The 23187-nt window shown below is 34.6% G+C and overlaps 1 long non-coding RNA gene across 1 annotated transcript in view; it reads left to right on the plus strand.

Moving 5' to 3' along the window:
• Nucleotides 1-16236, plus strand: part of LOC145720677 (uncharacterized) — an 80559-nt gene extending 64323 nt beyond the window's left edge. The window contains exon 5 of the long non-coding RNA XR_014143846.1: nt 13846-16236. This is a non-coding gene — a long non-coding RNA (uncharacterized LOC145720677). The remainder of the gene's footprint in view (nt 1-13845) is intronic.
• Nucleotides 16237-23187: the final 6951 nt, after the last annotated feature.

Genomic DNA, 23187 nt, shown 5'->3' on the forward strand with positions numbered 1-23187 from the left:
GGCATCCCAAATCCACACTGTCCTAAGAGCAGGAGAGCTGTGGTCACTGCAGCTCTCTCACTACTCAAAGCATTCACCAATTCTCTAGAAGGCTGAACTAGCTGATCTATGAACTTATTTCAATGGCCAAATTCCATGCTAGTATATATCACAGTTAGAGATGAACTAGTGATGTTGAGTAAAATATTTTGGAACACAGGTAAAACAAGTCAAGAGTGGAAGTTCTGAAACAAAAAAAAAAAATGAGTCAAGGGACTCATTACTTTATGCTGAGATTTTCCATTTACAAAATACTTTTTATTAAATTAAATTAATTAATGTGAAGGATACTTTAATACAACTGGGTATGTAGAAAGTCGTATCAAGGGAGCTTTTTAACATATGCAAAAAAAACTTATTTTAAAAGGCCATATATATTTTAGAATTTTATCAGAGAATTTAATCAATATATATATATATATTTTTTTTCTATTGATACTTGGGAAAATAAAGAATAGTGATTAAGAGCTTAAATCTGGAATCAGAAAATTCTGAATTAAATCTTGGCTCCTCCCAGTCTACCACTTACAGCTATATGGATTTGGTCAACTTTCCCACTTCCTCATCCTCAGTTTCTCATCTGTAAAAGAAGGATAAACTAGACCCTAACTAATAGGGTACTTAACAAGATTAAATAAGAATATGTATAAAGAGCTTAGTAAAGAAACACAGAACATGTGAATAAAATATAGCTATTAGTATGACCAATGATAATTTGATTGGTATTTAATGTTAAATATTTTTAAGACAGGAGATTTGGAGATTTTTTTCCTAAACATTCTAAAGTTAAATAGCACATTGATGAAGAACATGATCATCTCTTTTTTTTATTGACTCTATACCAATCTTTTATATTGCTACACTCACTTGCACTAACTACTTTTCAACAGTTTTTTCATCACTTACGTGTTTTTGGTAAGAACTAAAGAAGTACTGGATAATGTACTAAAGTAGAAAGTGAAAGACTGTTTTGAATCAGAAGGGGAAAATAGAAGAGGAGGGTTGTGTGCTTTCCCTTCTAGTTCTGGTATTATTTTTGTTTGTTTTAATAGCTGAAATGGAAATGTAATTTCCAAAATGTGGAGATGTGATTAAGTAAAATGAAGATTGAAATAAATACTAATTTTAAACTACAAACTGGTAAAGGGGCACTAAGCTTAAGTTACATTTATAAGGAAGAAGGAATGCCTGCTTTAGGGATCTTGTTCTCACAAGGTTTTATGTTAAAACATAGGAAAGCACGATAAAGAATTCATTAGGTATCTCCCAGTTTAAGGAGATGCATTTATAAATACATTCCTAAATATCAGACTGGATAATGTACTGTTGGACTAAAGTAATGGAAGTTCTGTATTTTCTTCCAGAAAGTAGACAGGGGGATGTCACAGGAAGCTTTACTGAGAAAGTGACCTTGGAGCTTTTCAGATATTGATGTTACACAGTAGAAAAGAGATAAATACATATGATTGTATAGTTACATATGTGGGTAGAGCATTTTGGGGAATGTGGTGGTGCAGTAATCAAGCCTGATATTTTCTATATATCTTCCCAAATTAAAACTGCATTCACATACATTACATTGTTTAATCCTCAAACATCTTTAGAAATTACTATATTTTTAATAGATAATGTAACTCAGACTGAAAGCAGTCCAGTGACTTAGCCAAGCAAATGCATCTAACACAGCTGTTTTTCTTATTATTCTGAGAAATTATTTTAAAGATATATGGTTTTAAGAGTAAAATTGAGAGTAAGTTATAGTAAATTTAGACACATTTATATAAAAAGAAAAATTATTCAAAGGAAATGAGGATATGGTTTATGGGTTTTAACATAGTCTAAGAAATGTGTAACTATATATACAGTTCTGCCAGGCTCACTGAGTGAAGTCCTAAGTCTCAAAAAGTGCACCAAAACATTTGTTTAAGCTCAGTATTGTTTTAAAATGTTATCATAAGTGGCAGAGAGATTATTTATTCTCTTTTTCTTATTTTTCACCCCATGTTTGGTTGACTGGATCTTCTCCAAAGAGAACTTAAGTACAGGGCCAGGAGTAACTACATTCTAAAATATGGTCAGTGAGATAGAAATCTAACGACTCTATGGAAGAACCCCTCAGCTTTCCCTGCATTTTGCATGCTGGGGAGAAGATAACGATAGTAAGTAGGCGGATGGAATCATGAATGTTACACTATATAAGAAAATTCAGAAGTTATTTCCAGTCCAAGTTCTGCCATGAAAAAACTATGTAAACTTGAATACATTATTTTAACCCTCAACAACATTGTTCTCATCTACAAAATAAAATCATTAGAAGAAAAAGAAAAAAATAATAAAAATAAAGATCATGAAACACAGAAAGATTAAAAAAATCATTAGACTAGGGATAAGTTTTAAGACCCTTATTACCTTTAATTTTAACTTTATAAGCTGCAGAAGGTTTTTGACATGTATTTAGAGGTAACGGGGTGACTTCTAAACTATAACTTCTGTAACACTAAAAGAAAATGTTAGAAAGAGGAAGAAGAAAAAAATGTATCAGCAGGTCAGCTGCAAAACATTTCCATTGTAAGCAATTCCCAAGGATGTGCAAAAAAGAAAATACTAAAAAGCACTTAGGGGTCTTTTAAGTATTTGAACTTTAAAGAAAAATTACATTTAAAAAGCTGAGAAAAGCAGATAAAGAGACAAGCTAGAATAAGAAAATTATTTCTTGGAGAGTTAAACTGTTTTATCAAATCTACTTAAAATTTGAAGAAAATATTTTAATTATTAGGAAGAAAATAAGAGGATAAAAAAAGTGATGTATGGATGTCCCAAGGGAGATATCAGTGAACAGTGTCTTCATCTAGAGTTACAGGGAAAAAAAAAATTAACTGAAATACGTCTCCAAGACCAATTTTTAGCAAACGTACAAATAATTGATACAGCACTAAAAGATGTATATTTAACTCTATTATTTTGGTGATATTGTATACGTAAACATGAGACCTGAGTTACCTGATAGTCATAAAACACATTTCAGTAGTGAAAAAAAAAATGATTTGGCCAATCATTTAGACTTCAAAATGTCTACATGGACCTAGAAAATAGAATTTGAACCTGCCTAGGAGGATGAGGATGAGCGTTTAGGAGAGGAAAGAGGAAGAAAAAAGTCAGGAAGCAATTTCAGGAATTGTATCACAATTGTTTTTATACTTGCTTGCTTCCTCTCCCGAGAAGGTGCACTCTGAGCAAGGTAGTTTTTATCCTGAGCACAGTTTTGCATTGCACTTGGCACCACCTTGCCACAAAGTCTGCCAACATAATGAACTAAGGATCTGTGGTAGCAGAAATTAAGCTAGTTGGTGGAGAAACAAAATATAACAAAACAATAAATACAGTAAAAATTAGGTGTGAGAACAGAAGTGAGGTATTCAAGAGCTGAGGTTCTAATAAGAATGGGGTGTTTGTTTGCTAAATCCAAGTTGGGTCACCTACTCTGTGATCAAGAACCACTATTTTCATTTTTCTAAGAGTTTCCAAATTGTAAATGGACACAATAATATCTATCTATAGGGCTGATAGGAAGTTGAAATGAAGTAATATAAATGCTACTATTGAGTAAATGCTTACAAAGTATTAAGTGTTATTTTTATTAACTGTAATTTCTACTATAAATGTCATAAGGAGTAAAAAAAAATACTGAAGGGTTTTCCCCCAAAATAAAGTACATTAAAAATAATAGGAAATATTTTGTGTCATGAAAAAACGTCTTTGGGATTTCAAAAACGTGTCAGTTTCCATTCTGAAAATTATATCTTAGAAATCGTATTACTCCAATATTGTAACAGGACTACAGTATCTATAGTGTCTGGCACATAATAAGTATTCAATAAATAATCTGTTGAATATGGGAAGGTCCTTCCCTGCCATCTTAAAACTCAGAATATTATAGCCCTATGCATTGGAAAGGAGATTTCCATTATTTTCCTTTTTCTTAACTAGTTAAACTTCATATCTTCTTTGAGAAGCAGGTTGTTTGATGAGTCACTGGTGAGGACAAAATCTACTAGAAAAATACAATATTCTATCTTTTGGTCCATCATTGCAAGTTTCTACAAGGTACATTTCAATTTATGATTATGATAATCCCTCTCTTAAGAATTTAAAGGATGGTTCAAGCTTGCATGTGCATTTGTGCATTTGCATGTGAGTGCTGTAAGGAAGCAAATTCAAGAAGATTATGTAATTCAGAAGAAGAATAGATGCTTTGATTTTTTTTCTTTTCTAAGAACCAGGGTGTTGCCTTTTCTAATACCAGGTTGAGAAATCTTCCTGCAGCTGTATGGGCTGTACATCATATAATCACAGAGCACATAATGACAATATGAAAATGTGCTTCCAGCAAGAACATCAGAGATGGACCACAAGACATGTTTAACAACAGGTAGAAATTGGTTCTTTGGGGCTTTCATTACACTGAAAGTGTCTAAAAAGCAATTTATTTGCTCTGTATCATACAATAAGTCTTCTTTTTTTTTTTTGAGTCTGTGCTATCCTAAACTTTTTGAAGGATCTAGTTTAATAGTTCTTAATATATCTGATCCCTCCATATGCTTGAGGAATATGTTTCAAAAAGGAATACCATCTAGAATAACTCTCAATAGCAGTGAGTATGTGTGTATGTGCACTTAATGCATTTAGTGCACAATGAAAAAACTATTCCAGATGAATTTGACTTTTACTCCCAGGAAGTAAGAATCATGACCGTGGCTTATGGTGATATTTCTAGTTGTTCATTCAACATCTAGCCACCTTCCCCTTTCCTCAATATGTGAACTACTAAACTAATATATTTTCTAGTTTCTCTTATTAAGTATAGGTGGCCAAATCATATTTTTAGTGAATGGGGTTTTTAATCAAAGACTGGTGGATATTTCTGGAAAAAAATTGTGTTTTAAAAATTTGGTTCTACACTTCTTTCTCCTCTTGACTGGAATTTAACATGAGTTTGGAATGGAAGTGAGTATCTTAAAACCATGAGGGCCAATGTTGCGTGATAAGGAATAACTTTTGTGAGACAAGAAGGAATCTGGGTTGTTGAGATTTTCTGAAGCAGCCAAATCCATGTTGGAATGCCCTAACTGGAGACTTCCTGTTATTTGAAGTAAATAAACTGGTTTCTGACTACCATGGAAGGTTTTCTACATCATGCAGATGAAGACATGTCTGTTACATAAATCATTACTGTGTGTTTATAAATGTGGAGACTTAGTCCCAAAGTATTTCATCATTTGGATCAAATGGTCTATATACTAACAACTATTATATTTATATCTCCATCTTGAAACTTTTAACAGAATTTCCAGCTGTCATATCCAACTGCCTCCTTGGCATGGTCATGTAATTGTCTAGGAGCGTTACAAAATTAACAAGCCCAACATGAACCCTCATAATTCCACTTATGCACTAGCAGAAGCTGTTCATCCACTATAGTCCCCCAATTCTTGTCACTGACTATCCATCTGTGCTGTAGTGTAGGCCAAAAATCTTGAGATCACTCTTCATTACCTTTACTCAAAATTCACATGTATCAACTCACCTGTTGACTCTCCTCTAGAATACATTCTGAAAAAAATAAAATAAAATATATTCTACTATAACCATTTTTCATGACTCCCATTGCCATCACCATGATTCAAACCACTATTACCTCTTTTATTATTTAAAAATTATTTAAAAATCCCCTAAATTTTATTCTTATTTCCAGCCTATCTTTCCAATGTTTGAAACAAGAGGGATAGTACTACTGAGTAAATCAGTAATGTCATTTCTCTGCTCACAATCATCTTATTCAAAGTAAAAATCAAATTACTTGCAATCACTCATAAGGCCTGGAAGATATTCTCCTCTTATAATCTCTATCACATTATTTTCTAACATTCTCTAGCTCTCTCACTCCATTCCAGAGAAATTGATTTGTGAGTGCCTCTAAAAGGTTAAAAAAAATTGTGTTTCTTCTACTTTTTTGGGTTTTCAAAGATGTCCTCATTTAAATTATTTTACCCTTTTTCAATCAAAGCTATAATTTACTAGGTTGAAAATTTAACTAAGTACTATAATATATCAACCGATATGATGATAATTAATCAGATTTTCTTTTGTTTTCATCAATTCCAGCTCTGTACTGCAAAGCTTTTTAACATGTTCACAGAAATTGCCCATTTCTCTTCACCTTTAGGGACTTGTCTGCATCAGCTTCAAGTTATTCACCACTGTCTTTGATCAGTAGCTACCTTATTTGTGGTCTTCTGATCCTTAATATTCTTTATAACTTTCTATGGTGGCAGCAACCTATGGGTCCAGTAAATAATATATTAATTATTTCATCACTGCACTTTATGTTGTCACTTTCCATTCTAGAAAATGAATAAATCATGCTTCTTTCACCCATTCTTGAAGAGATAATTCCAAATGCTGTATATTTCCTGAGGATCTGTGGCTAATATTCCATTCTCTCACACTCATTTCTGATTCATTTATGATTCTTTGGTTGTAAGTTTAAGCTGACTTTGACTAACTTCTTAGGAAAGCAAAAACAAAAACTAAAGATTATCAGAGGTCTGAAAAAACTCAAAGACCATAAGAGCAGGTTTAGAAATCAGCAACAAAGCGGGACTAAGTGAAAAGCATTATGAAGTATTCAGAATGGTTTCATAGTAGGAACAATCTTGTTAAGGCTCCATCATGAAAGAAAAAGAAAAAGAAAAAGAAAAAGAAAGAAAGAAAGAGAGAGAGAGGGAGGGAGGGAGGAAGGAAGGAAGGAAGAAAGAAAGGAAGGAAAAGAAAGGAGGGAGGGAGGGAGGAAAGAAAGAAATCTAAACATTACTTAGTGGGTCAGTTGCTCAAAATTCAAAGACCCAAAGGAGAGCATTCTATTGGCTGAATCTAGTTATGGATCAACCTCTGGCTCTGTCCATAGTGAAAGAACACATCTATCTGGCCCTTTGGCATCCATAATAGAGGGTTTTACCATCCCACCCAAATGGAGGAGAGAATTACCAAAGGATATATGCTGCTTAGAGGGGGTGAAATAAAATATGGGTGATCAAAAGATATCAAAGAACTACCAAAGAGATTCTATTCAACACTGCTGTCATAAATAGCACATGGCTACTATTAAAATTATTATTTTAATCTTGCTGGTTAAGAGTTTCCTCATCTTGGGGCACCTGGGTGGCTCAGTTGGCTAACTGTCTGCCTTTGGCTCAGGTCATGATCCCAGAGTCCTGGGATCAAGCCCACGTCAGGCTCTCTGCTTGGTAGGGAGCCTGCTTCTCCCTCTTCTTCTGCCTGCCACTCTGCCTGCTTATGCTCTCTCTCTTTCCATCAAATAAATAAACAAAATCTTTAAAAAAAAGAGTGTCCTCATCAATGTTTTATTTACTTCTTAATACTTGAAATCTTACCTACGGGAGAATAAACAAATACCATTTTTTTTTATAGAGACTAAAAGAAGACATGGTCAAAACAAAATGTGCTTTAAAAGACCTTCAAGAATTTAAGAAAATCTTTTTTCATAGCAAAGTATACAATGTGAGTAAAAGTGCCATCTTGAGATGTGTCAGTATATTATAGTCTGTTATTATTTCCAATTGGGGAAAGTAGTTAATGTAAAACAAATAGCTGATAAAACTCTTACTATATATTTAGTAATGGAACTATTGCTATAATTACTTTCACTTTTGTCTGTTTTTTTTCCCTTAATCCATGTAATCTACTTAATCCACAAAAAGTTAAATAAATTGCCCTGCTTACTCTCTCCACTTTGAAAAGCCAATAAAGAAGCTCATAGCAAATTAGTAATGTTAATTTTAAAGTAGGGTTTGGACTAATCTAGATAAAAGTAGCAAACTAGTACAAAGAGAAGACGCATTAAAAGATTTAAATGCTAACAGGACCCGTAATCATACTTAATTTTGGATATCTTTACTCTTGAGCAATTTGGGGAGAGATTTTGAAGGACAGTCAAAGTTTTGATCCCTATAGCCAGACCCGCTGAACATTTCCTTAAAAAACACTCTCACCTTACTAAAGACAAATAGCAGGAGTAAGGAATGATGTTATGTAAGCAAGCAAAATATTTCTTCTGTTGTCAAAGTTTACCTACAGGAACAAGTAGAAAACACTATCTTTTCCAGAAAGTATTTGATAAAATTAAAATATCTTAAACTACCATAATGGTCCTACCTGTTTTCTTGTGGATCTTTAGTCTTTTGAAGCTCACAGATCTTCTCTTATTTTTACCACTATAAAGATGTTGTTTATTTTCTGTCCTAACTGCATAAGAAAAATAGGATTCCAAAAATAAAACCAATGATTCTTCATTGTTTCATAAATATAATCATAGAATATTTAACTTATCTATCTTTACAATATGAAGAACTGAAACAAGTTTATTCACTGACCTAACACATTTTAATAAATATAGTCTGTTGTTTTTTAAAGAGGCTAAATAAAGTGTTAAAAATATTTGAAAAGATGGGAAATTTGATTTTGATCATTATATTCTGTTTAGTAAGTTCAAATAAGGGAGAACTTCAGTTCAGACATGTAAAGTCTATCAAAAGTTATCTGTTTAAGATGAGCAGAGGAAAGATACCAGTTATTTTAAAAAGGGCAAATCAGTTGGAGGTAAAATTAGAGTGTCATGGAAATGATAGAGGTTCGGTTGTATGCAAATTATTTAAATTCTTGAGTTTGACTTTCTTTATGAACAAAATGGAGTTATTTATTTATTTATTTATTTATTTATTTATTTATTAGAGAGTGAGTGGGAGAGAAACAGCATGAGAGGGGAGAGGGTCAGAGGGAGAAGCAGGCTCCCCGCTGAGCCGGGAGCCCGATGTGGGACTCGATCCCAGGACCCTGGGATCATGACCTGAGCTGAAGGCAGTTGCTTAACCAACTGAGCCACCCAGGCACCCCAAAATGGAGTAATTTGACTCGTCATGTTTTTATGTGGATATAAGATAATATACTGAAATATATGTGGTCAATACAAGAGATGAGTTCTCTACTTCCTTTTTTTTCCCACCTTTATTGAGATATAATTGACATCTAACATTGTGTAAGTTTAAGGGATAGAGTGTGATTATTTGATACCCTTATGTAATGTGTGTTGTTTTGCAAAAGCTGCAAAGTAAAAACTACATTTCTTAGTCACCCTTGGAATTCTGAATATGATGCATATTTGGCAAACTTATGTGTTTGCCCAATATTTGATGGAAATAAGGCAGAGGTCATCTTTCTGCTGCTGGGGAAATTTTGGCTATCCACTCTCCTGGATATACTTGATTTTTCTGCGGCAATATTAGCATAAAGTCACTGGCTTTCTGTATGACAAGAGACAGAGCTGCAGTTAGTGACAAAGGTTTGCAGAGGTGTGGCATGGTCTGGAGCTAGGAACAATTGCTGATCACGGTGACTTCCAGCTTTTAGGGGTTCCTGACTGTGGCAGTGCCCTTGTGATTCCTCCAGCTGCCAACTGCAGGAATAGCTTCCCAATTCCCTGTCCAGTTCTCAAATGTAGAAAAGACAGTGACTTTCTTTGTGGGTTGGTAGTCATTCATGAACATCCAACCCAGACTTTATTTCTTATACCCTCAAATAAATTCCCTTTTTAAGTGGCTTAAGGGGATAAATGTGCTCTGAAAAGGAACCTGGATCCACACAATGCTGAGCAGATACTGATGCACAGTTGATAATTAATGGCAACATTATACCTGTAAAAAAAATACATGTGTATACAAAAGAAGGTGCATTTAAAATTGTAAGTGCAATAAAATTCTTTGGCAAATTCTGAATGAACTTATGCTTAAAAATCTCTAACTAGTCTGTTTCCTTTTACCAAATCAAATGTTATATACTAAAATATAATTGACCAGTGGATGCAGTATAAATTAATTCTTCTCTGAATATAAAATTGGGTTCTAATCATTATACATTTGTACATAGGTTTTCTTTTTAGCAAATCCTGATAAGGAAGTTATCTATACACTATGTGTATGGTCTATTGACAGTTCACTGAAGAATGGTCTCATAGGTTGCAGAGTTGATATAAACATTTGAGTAACATATCTCAAGCATATATAGAGTGAGATAATTTGTTTCAAATCCAAATGCAATGTAGAAATATAACTTAAAGAAATTAAATCTGAGCAACTTATACATTGAAACCAACTATGTCCCTTTTCTCTAAAGAAGTTTACATTAACTTATGGCTACATGTGTGTAGTCTACATTTGATTGCTCCCAAGTTATTTGAAAGTCTCAAAACAAGACTGAATGTGCTTAAAAACATGTGTTGCTACTAATGTCCTTTGGGAAAACAACTATAGTAAGTCACCTTGTGGTCATCAAGAACCAAGTCACCTTAAACAGCAATAACCAGCATATGTATAATAAAGACAGGAAAACTGAAAGTTTTTGGCTTCTGCCTCCAGCAAAGTAACAGGAAATGAACAGTTCAGGACATATGGGCAGACGAAATATTCCACTCTAATCTTTGCCTAAATCAAGAATTATTGCACAGGATACACTTCATGCTGTTCATTTAAAGCAGCTATAATCACCAATATTGCAATGTGTTGTTTCTAAAAGCAATGCTTTTGTATCAGGTTATTAAAGACAAATGGCTTCCATTGTTTTATGTATTTTCAGACTGCTACTCAAGTTTTATACATTCCAGGATTCTTTAAAATAAGGCAAATATATATTCCTTGGTTTATTAAATTTATATGATGAAAATATAAATTAAAATCCTCTAAGTCCCCATAAAAGCCTGCATCCTGAATCATTGATGGAAAATTTAAAATTGGATACGATCTTGCAGCTTATCATGCCTCTTCCCCCTTCCCCTGAAAACCTGAACAATTTCAAAATAAGGAATTAGTTAAGAGATCTAACTAAGGTCAAACCTATTGTGTGTTAATCAGCCATTTTCTTAAGTAGGCCACAATTATGGGCATTTATCTATAAGCATATATTTTCTTTACCTCTCTATCTATTTATCTCCACCTAGTCTCTTACACATAAGTACACTGGAGGTACTTTTGCACAGTAAAACTCTGTTACAGCAAAGCACAGGGATTTTTTTTTTTTTTACTTTAACTTTTATAGCCATAACTTTTGAAGTCAAGGCTAAGTAATGACAGAGAAAATCTTATACATTTAAAACCTGAATGGATTTCCTCTCTGTCCTAATCAAGGGCTATTGCTGGTCTTCTCTTCATCCCTGCTTGGAACACGAGAGTGACAATAACTCTGTCTTGGTTTTGGATCTTCTGCCCTGAGCCAGAGTAAGGGTAATCAAGGAAAAGACATGAGTAGTTTGTGTGAGGTAGTTTGAAAGGGCTCAGGAAAATGTTGGAGAAAAGACAAGTTCTCTTTTTGCTAGACAATTTAGGTACAACATGGGACGCTCTGAATAGACAAGAAGGTAACTAATGGGGCTCTGAGTTCATCAACACTGGGTGAGAAAAGATGGTCTGCAGACCTTGGTCTGCTTCTGTCAGACTTCCCTGTTCTCGATGGGCAGAGAAGGGGCCCAGCCATTCTTTTTTTTTTTTTTTTTTAATTTTTTTTTTAAGATTTTATTTATTTATTTGACAGAGAGAGAATGAGAGTGAGAGAGCACATGAGAGGGGGGAGGGTCAGAGAGAGAGGCAGATTCCCCGCCGAGCAGGGAGCCCGATGCGGGACTCGATCCCGGGACTCCAGGATCATGACCCGAGTCGAAGGCAGTCGCTCAACCAACTGAGCCACCCAGGCGCCCGGGCCCAGCCATTCTTAATACTGACTCCACTGCTCTCTTCAGGACTCACCAGGGCCAGCCCTTTCATTTGATGCCTCTAGACACATTCTAAGGACAGAATTTCCCTTCCCTTCCGGGTGACCTTTACCTTTGCTCCCCAAGGAGCAGATATAGGTGACTTTGCTCCCCCAATTCTCTTTTTAATCTATTACTCAGCTTTCCTCCAGCATTTCCCTTTTGATTCTAAAAAGCGTATCTGTGGGGGGCACCTGGGTGGCTCAGTTGGTTGGGTGTCTGCCTTTTGAGCCCCCACGTAGGGCTCCCTGCTCAGCGGGGACCCTGCTTCTCCCTCTTCCTCTCCCTCTACCATTCCCCCTGCTTATGCTCTCTCTCTCAAATAAATAAATAAAATTAAAAAATAAAAGCATATCTGTGAAATATAAAGACATTTGTTTGTTTGTGGGGATTTTTTTCATGCCTATGCTAATAACACTGATGTTCCTCCAGTGTTGACGATGCTAAGTGACCATGAGATGCTGAATGACAATGAATGCAAAAAAAAAAAAAAACCCACAAAAAACAAAGCATGGTGATTAATATCTCAAGACACATTTCTCTGTCTATATAAGCAGAACATTTCTTTTTGTCAGCCTAAAGCCACTGAGGATTATCAAATTCCCACTTCAGCCACAGAAGGCATTAACTTTTATTTACAGACATTCTCCAGCAGAGAATTTGGTGGAAGTCATCAGCAGGACGTTCATCTTGAAGAAGATGCCATCTTCACGTTTTCACAGATTTATGAACCAGCTCACAGAAACAGCCTGATGTCTTGAAATGTTTTAGGAAATTGTGACTTTAATCACTATGTTTAGAGTGATTTCTGACAAACAGATTGAAATTTTTTCATGGCTGTTGTACCAATACAGACAGAAGCAGTGTTAAGCTTGACAAGAGTTAGTGTGAGTAATGGAAACAGGTCAGAAGACAATGCAGAAGTGATCAGTTTGTGTGAAAGACATAGACGAGTACCGAGACAGGCACATAACCACGGCTACCTGGACAGTTCACCAATATCCTTGGGAGGCAAGTATCAGGATCATGATACACGTGCCCACTTTTCTACCTTCCCACGTGTCAGCTAGCAGAGGCTCTCCCAAACGCTAATCCAGTCAATCCTTGTAACAGTATTTTGCATCTGTAAGATCACCTCCATATTTGAGATTAGTGAACTAGAGCAAAAGGTAGCCAAGGTCGCACAGCAAATGTAAAAACCCAAATCCTCCACACCTTCTCCAGACTCCAAGTGTAGTGCTGTTGGCACAACCTCACAGCTGCCTCTGGAACTGCTAGGACCACGAGAACGTGTGCTGCGTGCTGCGTGTCCGACGTGAGGGTTGCTTCAAGTAACAATCATAGACATGTACTGACCACTTACGACAAACTCTTGCAAACACTTTGCATGCATTATTTTTATTTAATCCTTCGAGTAATCTAAAGAGACAGTCACCATTGTCTGCTGAAGGAAACTGAAGCTAGGAATGGTTCAGTAACTTCCTAAGGTCACATACTTATGTCTGAGGTATGTAAGACACAGGCAGTCTGACTCAGCACACTTACCGTGAAACATTAAGTTATAAACCAAAAGATAATGCCCAAAATGCCCACTGTCTTCCTTGCTAGTCTTTCAGGAAGCATTTGTATTACTATGCGCATTGTAATATGTGTTCTATCTACAAACTTTGTCTTTTTTTTTTACCAAAAGCATGAATGAAGTAATTGTCAATTTCATTAGAAAAAGATTGGATTTAAGAATATATGTTGCCTTAATTTCACCTGTAGTCTGTAAGTGTATGGACTCCAGAAGTAATTATGCTAAATGCAGATAATGCATTTTAGATTTGGTGGCTTTGCTTATATAGTTATTTATTATTATTCCACGTCTATGTTTCCTTAATACTATAAGATATAATGATTAATTATTGAAATGCAAACATATTCTGTTGCAGATTGGAAACCCCGGGAAGCATACTCTGAGTCAGAGATTATCCTGCAGCAAGCGTATGAGGGAGTACCCTTGGTATCAACACCTGTGGAGACAGAGTTGGTGAGGGAGAATTTGACTCTGACCCAGCCACAACAAAGATCTCAGTCTACCTCAAGAGGGACATCAAAGCCATTTGGCTCTTCAGATGTGGCAGGGAGAGTGGATTTTATACTCCTACACCAAGCAGTCATTAGATACAGGCTGCCCCCAAGAAGGAGGCATGGCTGTGGATGAGGCAGTGACCACGGGGAAGAAAACTTCCAAGAGGACTGAGGGCTGAGGGCCAGCAGTGCTCGCAAAGCTGGAGCAATAAGGCTAGGTTTCTCATTCTTTGAAATGGGAGCTATAAGTAGGTAAAGGGTCAAATCTAGAACAAATTGATAAATGTGATGAGAAATGTCTTCCTTAAAAAAAAAGAAAAAAAGGAGGAGAGAGAGAGAAATGCCTTCCTTAAAATAGGACATCAACTAACAAATTTAGAAAGGATGATATAATAAGAAAATCACCATGTGGCAGCCATCATATTAATAACTGATTCAAGTAACAACCATCAAGGGACTCTAAAACTAGGGAATATGGTTTTGAGAAGAATGACATTATTCCTGTACCCTCAAATTAGATCCTCCAAAATACTTAAAAATTACAAAGGTGAAAAGAGTTCATTCATATTGGCTAAGACTGGCACCATTATTCAAGTGATCAGAGATAAAATAACTTTGATGGGCAACTTGATATTATGTACTACCTCACAGGAGTAAGAATATGGCATCACTTCTATAATACTTCTACCAGAAAAAGCATCACCTGAAATTATACTTGAGGAAACATTAGGCTAATCCGAACTGAGAGAAATTCTACAAAGTAATTGGCCTGTAATTTTCAAAACTGTTAAATTTATGAAGATCAAGGGAGGTCAGAACCATCCCAAATGAGGGATACTGAAGAAAAATGACAGCTAAAGGCAATAATTGAGAATTGGATCCTTTTGATATAAAATACATAATTGGACAGTTGGTAAAATTTCAGTGAGGCCTCCCAGTGAGGGATATATGAGAATTCTTTGTACTACTCTTTCACTTTATCAGTGAGTTTGAAATATGTCAAATAAAAAGTAAAAAGTTGAATAAAGGAAAGAAAAAAAACCAGATGCAGTCTTTTGAGTTCCTAGAGTAAAATAAATGACAATTACAAATCAAAGCAAAAATACTTTTGGCTTGCAAAATTCTTTGCAAATTTTTTGATTATTTGCAGCTTAGCACATTAATGGAGTCAAGTCATGTTTATGCCTGATTCTAAAAGGAAATAATTTATAATTCATAAGAAGCAGATAAGCACTCACTTTCAATTCCATTTTCAGATTTGTTTCCCAATCCCATGGCATCTTGAGATACGAAATGCATATGGAGAAAGGTTTTGTTGCTAACTTGTTTGTGAGCACTATTTCCTTTGATACTTTATGACATACTACATTGTTTAATATAACCAGCACAGAACTTTCAGTATTAGACATTATTTAAAAATTTATATAAATTGAAATAGGTTCCTTTTAGAGTAATGCAGGAAATAGGAAGCATTACAAAGCAAATGGTTGAGGCAATAGAGAAATAAGGAATGAGAAACAAAACAAGAGAGCCACTATATATGTATATGAACATATTAAATATGTATATATTCATTCATAACCATTCTCCCTATGGGAGAACATATCCTTAACAGAAAATGAGAGAAGTTAGAGAATAATATTTTTTTGCTAAGTACAATTTTATTGGTATACTAACCTTCATATTGTTACTATTAGGTCTTCATAGGCTTTTGCAAAAACAAACATATTCTTCAACTGTTAGTTTAATTGGCTAGAATCAAAACAATTTATTCATAACCTTGACTTTTATCACCCTTTGATGACATTCCTTACAAGGCTCTGACTGAGCGTGTTGCATGCATCATATTTAATCCTCAAACACTGTAGAGAATATATATGTTATTACCTTTATTTTGCTGAGGATTAGAGATAATAGTAGTTATGTTGTCTGACCAAGGCCACACAGTAGTAGAGCAAATAATTGCACATGGGCAGAATTATTCTTGAACAGTTTCCTTAACTCCTCATAGGGAAATATATGCTTATGTTAATTTGAAATAAAAAAAATGATTTTACATTTCTTTCCCACTTTTGTATCAATCTTTGTGAGTTTCGCTCACTTTGGTTTTCATAGGCTTAATATTTTATATGTTATTGAACATTATAAATATGCATTATACTCCTAGTACAAATATTAATTTCAAGAAATAAAAGGTGATGCAATTTGAATAAGATAAATTCATTGAGAGCATAGTAAATATGGGAATCTTACATATTTAGATATATCAATGTTTTAATATATTATATGTGCTATTGTATAGTTATTTAGAATGTACAATATTTTATATATCATTATATATACACTATATGCTGTTTTATTACATCTAAACAACATATATATATATATATATACACACATATATATATATATATATACACACACACACACCCATATATATACTATACAGATAGGTAGATGTTTCAGTATAAGGAATTAGGTCTGTGTACATTTTACACATGTGTGCTTTTTAAGATACCTACAACAGCAGCTTTCCTACACAAATTCAGACTGCTGGAGGTATGGAGAGAGAAGCAAAGGGCATAGAGAAAGCAGAGACTAGATCATCACTTTGTGACTTACCAAGTTCTGGCGGTAGGATTTTTTCCCTCTCTAATGAATAATGTAATTACATGTTTCTAGAGGGAACTTAACATTTAATGATGGAGAATTGGCTTGTTTTTTTCCTAAATAAACAGAGAACCTCTCAGCCCTCCTTTGGATTCATAACCACCATTCTATATGTGGTGTTCTACAATTCAACAGACATTTGCCAGAAAGAATGCAATCACATACAATTTCCCATTTGGATTCCGATCTATTGAAATAAGGTAGAGGTATGGGCAGGTAAATTCTAACCATGATTTCAGAGGGCTTAAGTCTTATTTCAAATATGGAACTAGAAGGAACTACACAAAAATCCAGTCATCCTCTTATAGCTAGGTCTGTTGATTCTTGAATAACTATTAGGGCCAAGCTTCATAAAGTAAAGTGGATATTGAACAGAACAGAGAAAAAACATTTCTTTTTGCATGTATCATCTTCACTGGAGCTGAATTCTCATTCCTCCATATTGTCCATAAACAGTGTTCATCTAAAGTTTCAGTGTCCAGGATGAACTCGCCAGACACTGTGGAATCCTACTGCTTAGACATCCACCTAGCAGCTGACGTCACCTTTCTCGGTCTGTGGAAGATGAGCTGCATTTGTGAATGAGCTTTTCTTCAGGACTGAAAAGAGACTGAGGAATCAATTGTGAATGGACTTGGGCAGCTTTGTTTGTTCAGTTTATAAACAGTTTGAAAAGTTCTGAATCTTGCCCGGAACACTTTGGCTTAGAGACAGCTGTGTAAAATTTGTAAAAACAAGCTTAGTTTTCACATTGTCCCTCACTGTTGCAGTATGACAAATATTTTCCTTTTGAAATTTAAAAATATTTGTTTGGCTATGTCATACAGATATGCCATGAAATATCTCTGTTTGCCTTCAATGATCAAAAAAATCATTCATACTACATAAAATGTTTTCCTAATTAGTGTAAATTTTACCAAAGAACAAAACCCATTATGTTCATTTGAGAGTGCCTTTTTATTTTTTTTAGGATCTACTTTCCAGAACAGTTTTAGATTTACAGAAAAATTGAGAAGATAGTATAGAGAATCCCCATTTAGCCAATGTCCAGTTTCCCATATTAACAACAATGCACATTACTATGGTAAACTTGCCACAACTAATAAACCAGTATTGATTCATTATTACTAAGTAAAGCCACAGTTATTCAGATTTCCTTAGTTTTTACCTACTGTCTATTTATGTTCCAGCACCCTGCCCAGATATAACATTGCAGTCAGCTTTAAGGTGTTCTTAGGCTTCTTTTGGTTATTCCAGTTTGTCAGACTTCCCTTGTTTTTGATGGCCATAAGAATTTTGAGGAGTACTGGTCAAGTACTTTGTAAAATGTCCCTCAAGTAGAATTGTCTAATGTTTCTCTCGTTATTAGACTGGGTGTATGGATTTCAGGGATAAAAAAAAAATCACAGAGGTAATTACCATTTTCAACACATTCTAGCAAGGGCACACAGTATCAATATAATTTATCAAATGTTAATATTCACCTTGGTCACCTGGCTGAGGTAGTGTTTGTCAAGTTTCTCCACAGTGTTATTCTTTCTTTTTCCCCATTTCCAAATTGAAATTTTTAGAAGTCACTACACACAGTTTACCTTTAACCAATGAGGATTTACTCCTTGAGGACAGAGTATTTCCATACTTTATTAGGATTTTCTCTGTAAGGGAGATGTCTCTTCTCTACTGTTTATTTATTTATTCAATAATTTATTTCTATCAGTATGAACTCATGAATATTTATTTATTACATCGGGTTTCAGTCTAATACTGCTTTATTTTATTGCTCAAATTCTGCCAGTTTTGGCCATTGGGAGCTCTTTCGGTTGTCTCCAATGTCCCTACGCCATGTATCCATCAATGTAGAGGTGGGCTTTGTTGCTGTTTTAGCACTGACTTTCTTCATGTTATTACAAGAAGATCCAGGCTCTTCTTGAATCTTTTCTGCCCCAGTCCTAGAATCCGTTGTTTCTTCAAAGAGCCCTGGAGCCTCCTTTTTGAGAATGGTGTTAGAAATCAAGATCTGTGGGCACCTGGTTGGCTCAGTCGGTTAAGTATCTGACCCTTGGTTTTGGCTCAGGTCATGATCTCAGGGTCGTGAGATTGAGCCACGTCTTGGGTTCCATGCTCAGTGGGGAGATTCTCTCTCTCCCTCTTTTTCTGCCCCTCTCTTTGCTCATGCTCTTTTTCTCTCTCAAATAAATAAATAAATCTTAAAATAAATAAATAAGTAAATAAATAAATAAATCTTTAAAAAAAGGATCAAGATCTGGGGTCTCATTATGTTTGTTGCTACTGGACTAAAGTTGCTTCTAGGCCCTAATTTTAGCTGATAGAGAAAAGAAATTTGTTTGTATACTAACCTGTACGGACACATATCTATAGATACTGCTCTATGTCATTATCTCTATGCATATTGAGCTAAACATAAATGCATACTACGTCTCCAACCCTAAAACATTACCGCATGGATCATTTTAGCATTCTTTCCTTGCTTTACTGTGAACTCACACTACAACACAAAGAAACCTGGATCCCACTATTTGCTGTTTAATTAATCATTTAGTTCCAGTATTTATATATAACAGTATCAGAAACAACTTTATCAGCTAGAGTACAGTGAAAATGTCTTGTTTGCCTCCAGTCTTACAGGCTTCACTCATTTTCTAAGTTACTTAGCTCATCACCTTTGCCCACACCCCCACCTGCATTCAGTGATTTTCTTTCACATATTTGTGATACAATTAGATCCTCTTATGAAAGTCTGGGTTCCTTCCTTGAATTTCCCCAACCTCCCAAACATTTTTTTATTTGTATACATTAAGGTCGACTTTTGTGCTGTTAAATTATATGGGTTTTGACGTATGAATAATATCATATTTCTGTGACCGGATCACACAAAATGGTGTTAATGCCATAAACAAACAAAAAAACCAAAAAACCCAAATACCGGGTTCTATTTCACCCTCTCCTCCTCCCCTAGAACTTCTGATCTTTTCATCTTTTTTAGTTTTGTCTTTTCCAAAATGTCATATAGTTGGAATCAAACACTATGTAGCCTTCTCTGACTGGATTCATTCATTTAGCACTATGCACTTCAGGTTTATTTCTGTCTTTTCGTAGCTTAATGGCTCGTTTATCACTGAATATGATGCCATTATCTGTTATATCACGGACTGTTTATCCATTCACCTACTAAGGACATACTAGTTGCTTGCAGTTTTTGGCAATTGTGAATAAAACTGCTACCTACATTTACATGCCTGTGTGTGTGTGTGTGTGTGTGTGCGCGAGCATGCGTGCGCATTAGTTTTCAAATAAGTTGGGTAAATACCTGGGAGTGTGATTGCTGCATCATGAGATAAGATGATGTTTATTTTTTAGAAAATGGACAAACTATGATCCTATTCTAAAGCATAGGAGGAAAGTGTCCAGTCTCTTACCATTAATTATGACTTGGAGATAGACATACTTTATCAAATTGAAGATACCGTCTATTCCTAGATTGTTGGAATTAAAAAAAATCATTAATGGGTATTGGATTATGTCAAATGTATTTTCGGCATCATTGATATGATCATATGATGTTTCTTCTTTACTCTTTTGATATAGAGGATTATATTAACTGAATTTCTAATGTTGAACCAGTCTTTCCTACTTAAGATAAACCCCATTTAGGTGCTTCTTACACATTATTGGATTCAATTAGCTAATATTTAGCTGAGGATTTTTGCATCGTTAGAGAGATTGATCTTAGTTTTCCTTTCCTATAATGATTTTATCTATTTTTTGCATTAGAGTGAGGACCTAAATTATGACTCCTCCCACTGAGAAGCTCCCTTCTCTGTGGGGAAAACAAGTCATCCGCAGGAGAAGCAGAAGACAAATGACTTTTTGCCCACTGGATAATTTTTATTGTTTTGAATAAGTCCTTAGCTTTTTACTAACAATCAATCCAGCAACCCTATTAAGACAGGCATGATAAAATGTTAAGTTTGACTCTTTGACATGACTCTTTTTTATCAAGAGGTTTATCACCTTATTATATTACATTTAGCTGTTGGTGTCATCATCGTCATTATTATAAATATGCTTTATATGAAATGCTTCACGAAATATGAGGAAAGGTAAATTTGATTTAAGTGTGTTTCTTTCAATTTGTCTATGTCCCCTTGGGACTTATTGGTATTCGTGTTCTATAAACCAATGATACACTTCTGAACACATAATTGCAGACAACATGATCCCTCTACCAAAAATATAATTTGTCACTGTACCACACATGTTTTATCTTTCAGAATAATACAATCTTTAGTGGTACTTTGAAATTTTGCTTTTTTAAAAAATCAAGTTTGCCACTAGTATGCTTAATATTCAATTTTAGAGGTCACAGCTCTAAATAATGAGTAGAGCACACTAGCTTGTAATAAACATTAAAAGTGTGTTAAGGTTTTAAACAGAGCAACTTTCTTCCAGACAATTTACTTTATGTTTCTCCCGGCACTGAAATGAAGAGAAAAGTCAAGTAGCAACTCACACTATTATTTCTTGTCAGTAACAGTAAAGATATCTAGAAAATTTCATTAGAACAACTTCTTTAAATATACTTCTCTGACTTTCCTTCACATACTAATTTTAATTTTGCTTGGGGGAAAACTAAAAGATGTTTCCATATTAATTACATTTTAACAATTTTTTTTTTCAAAACTATTGATGTTTCTTTTCCCATTCCTAGTTTTAAAAGTACATTGGAAGTCACCATCTGTCAATTAATGATCCTTTTAATTTGATCTCTATGCTTGTCTGTATAATTAACAAGAAACTTTTTCACACTGTTAAAGTAAACTAATTTGTGCTTTCCAACAATTCTCTCAACTGATTTATTTTTTTTTAAATTGGATTTTACATATACTCAGAGTCCAGAAGGGGGAGAGTCAAAATAACAGAGAACATTGCAATGGATGTTGCTGAATATTTGTATCGTTGGATGAGCTCAGAAAGAAGGGGCATTCTTAAATTCCTTGTATTTGGCTTAAAAACATAATATAGTCATTTGTAACTACTGATGACTCTTGAGAAGTGGAACAGATAGAGTATCTTTGGGACTGATCTCCTAATCTTGTAGGCAATAAACTAATTACACTGCAGGACTGAGGGCATTCAGTGCCGAGACCTTTCCCAGGCTCTGAGCCTACCTTTTTCAAGGTGAGCTGCCAGCCTACCAGCCATTAGCAGTGTCTCAAACATCCGGCCTCTGGGGAAAGGTATAAAGGGCCAAGTGATAGGAAAAAACTTCAAAATGCCTAGAATTGCCAGAACAATGGCAATTTCATTCTTTGAGTTTAGAAAGATTTAATAGAGAGCGTAAAGGGAGGAAAAAAAATAAATTAATGTGGCCCTTATGTAATATTCCACTTCAGTTTGACATCATTGCACAGATCACTTTTAATGTGGCTTTTTAAAAAAAATGCCAGGGCAATAGCAACTTCATTCTTGGAATTAAAAAAGAAAAACAATAATGGAAAGCACAAGTATAAAAAAAGAATTAAAAAAATATATTGTTGAATTTATCATTCCCTTTCAGTTTGATACAACTGCACAGATATATTTATGTCACTTTTTCTAAACTTACAATTACTTCTTTATTCACGTGCCACTGAAAAAAAAATCTTGAAAAATCTGATATGCTGATTAATAAATAACCAAGTGGACTTTATAGAGAAGACTAGAGATTTTCTGGTTTGATTTTTCCCAGCTAAACCACTAGGTGGCGTCACAGCCATCAGGTGACTTAATGGATAAATCTGTTTTTCACAACTGTGGGTTAATGTCCTTTTTAAAAATTACCTACTTAGGTGTTCTTCCACTGTTTCCTAATCAGTTACAAACTTCCACTATCTCTTGATTAATTCCCTTCTATCACTACTTATAGTAATCACTAATTAAAAATAATGGAAAATAATAAGTAATCTTTTGATTATACCATTATCTTTGGTAACACATCAAATCATATAGTGGGACACATTACAATTCTTGAATAAACTATGAAAATGTTAGAAGGGAAAATCTTTATTTGCTATAATGAATATAACTTGCAAAATATACATTTTAAAGTTAATACTCTGTTTATATTAAGCAAAAGTAAAAACAAAAGAATGAATTTGGGTTTACATTGTTTTATTAATCTGTCTGTTATGACTAAATCAACACAGTATTACTCAACATGTAATGCTATATGTAACTATGAAGTTGCTGAAAATTGCTCCTAGAGCTTGTGTCCCATTTAACAAAAGTCTAACCTAACACTGGTATATTAAGATATTTGATGTTCGGCCCCTTAGATATACGTATGAAAATTGAAAAAAATACAATCATCAGAGTGTCTTGTTAACAATTAACTTCTAGTTATTTGAGGTGAAATGTTGGTTTAAACGGTTTGCCTCTTTTTCAGGTAGGCCTGGAGTTTAACTTTTTGCTACATTTTTGACAAGTATAAGCAGCCCCAAAACCCCAAAACCAAACAGAAAAAGCCACAGGAA

This window comes from Leptonychotes weddellii, chromosome 3 (genome assembly GCF_054177405.1).
Source record: "Leptonychotes weddellii isolate Sample4059 chromosome 3, ASM5417740v2, whole genome shotgun sequence".
Classification (NCBI taxonomy): domain Eukaryota; kingdom Metazoa; phylum Chordata; class Mammalia; order Carnivora; family Phocidae; genus Leptonychotes; species Leptonychotes weddellii.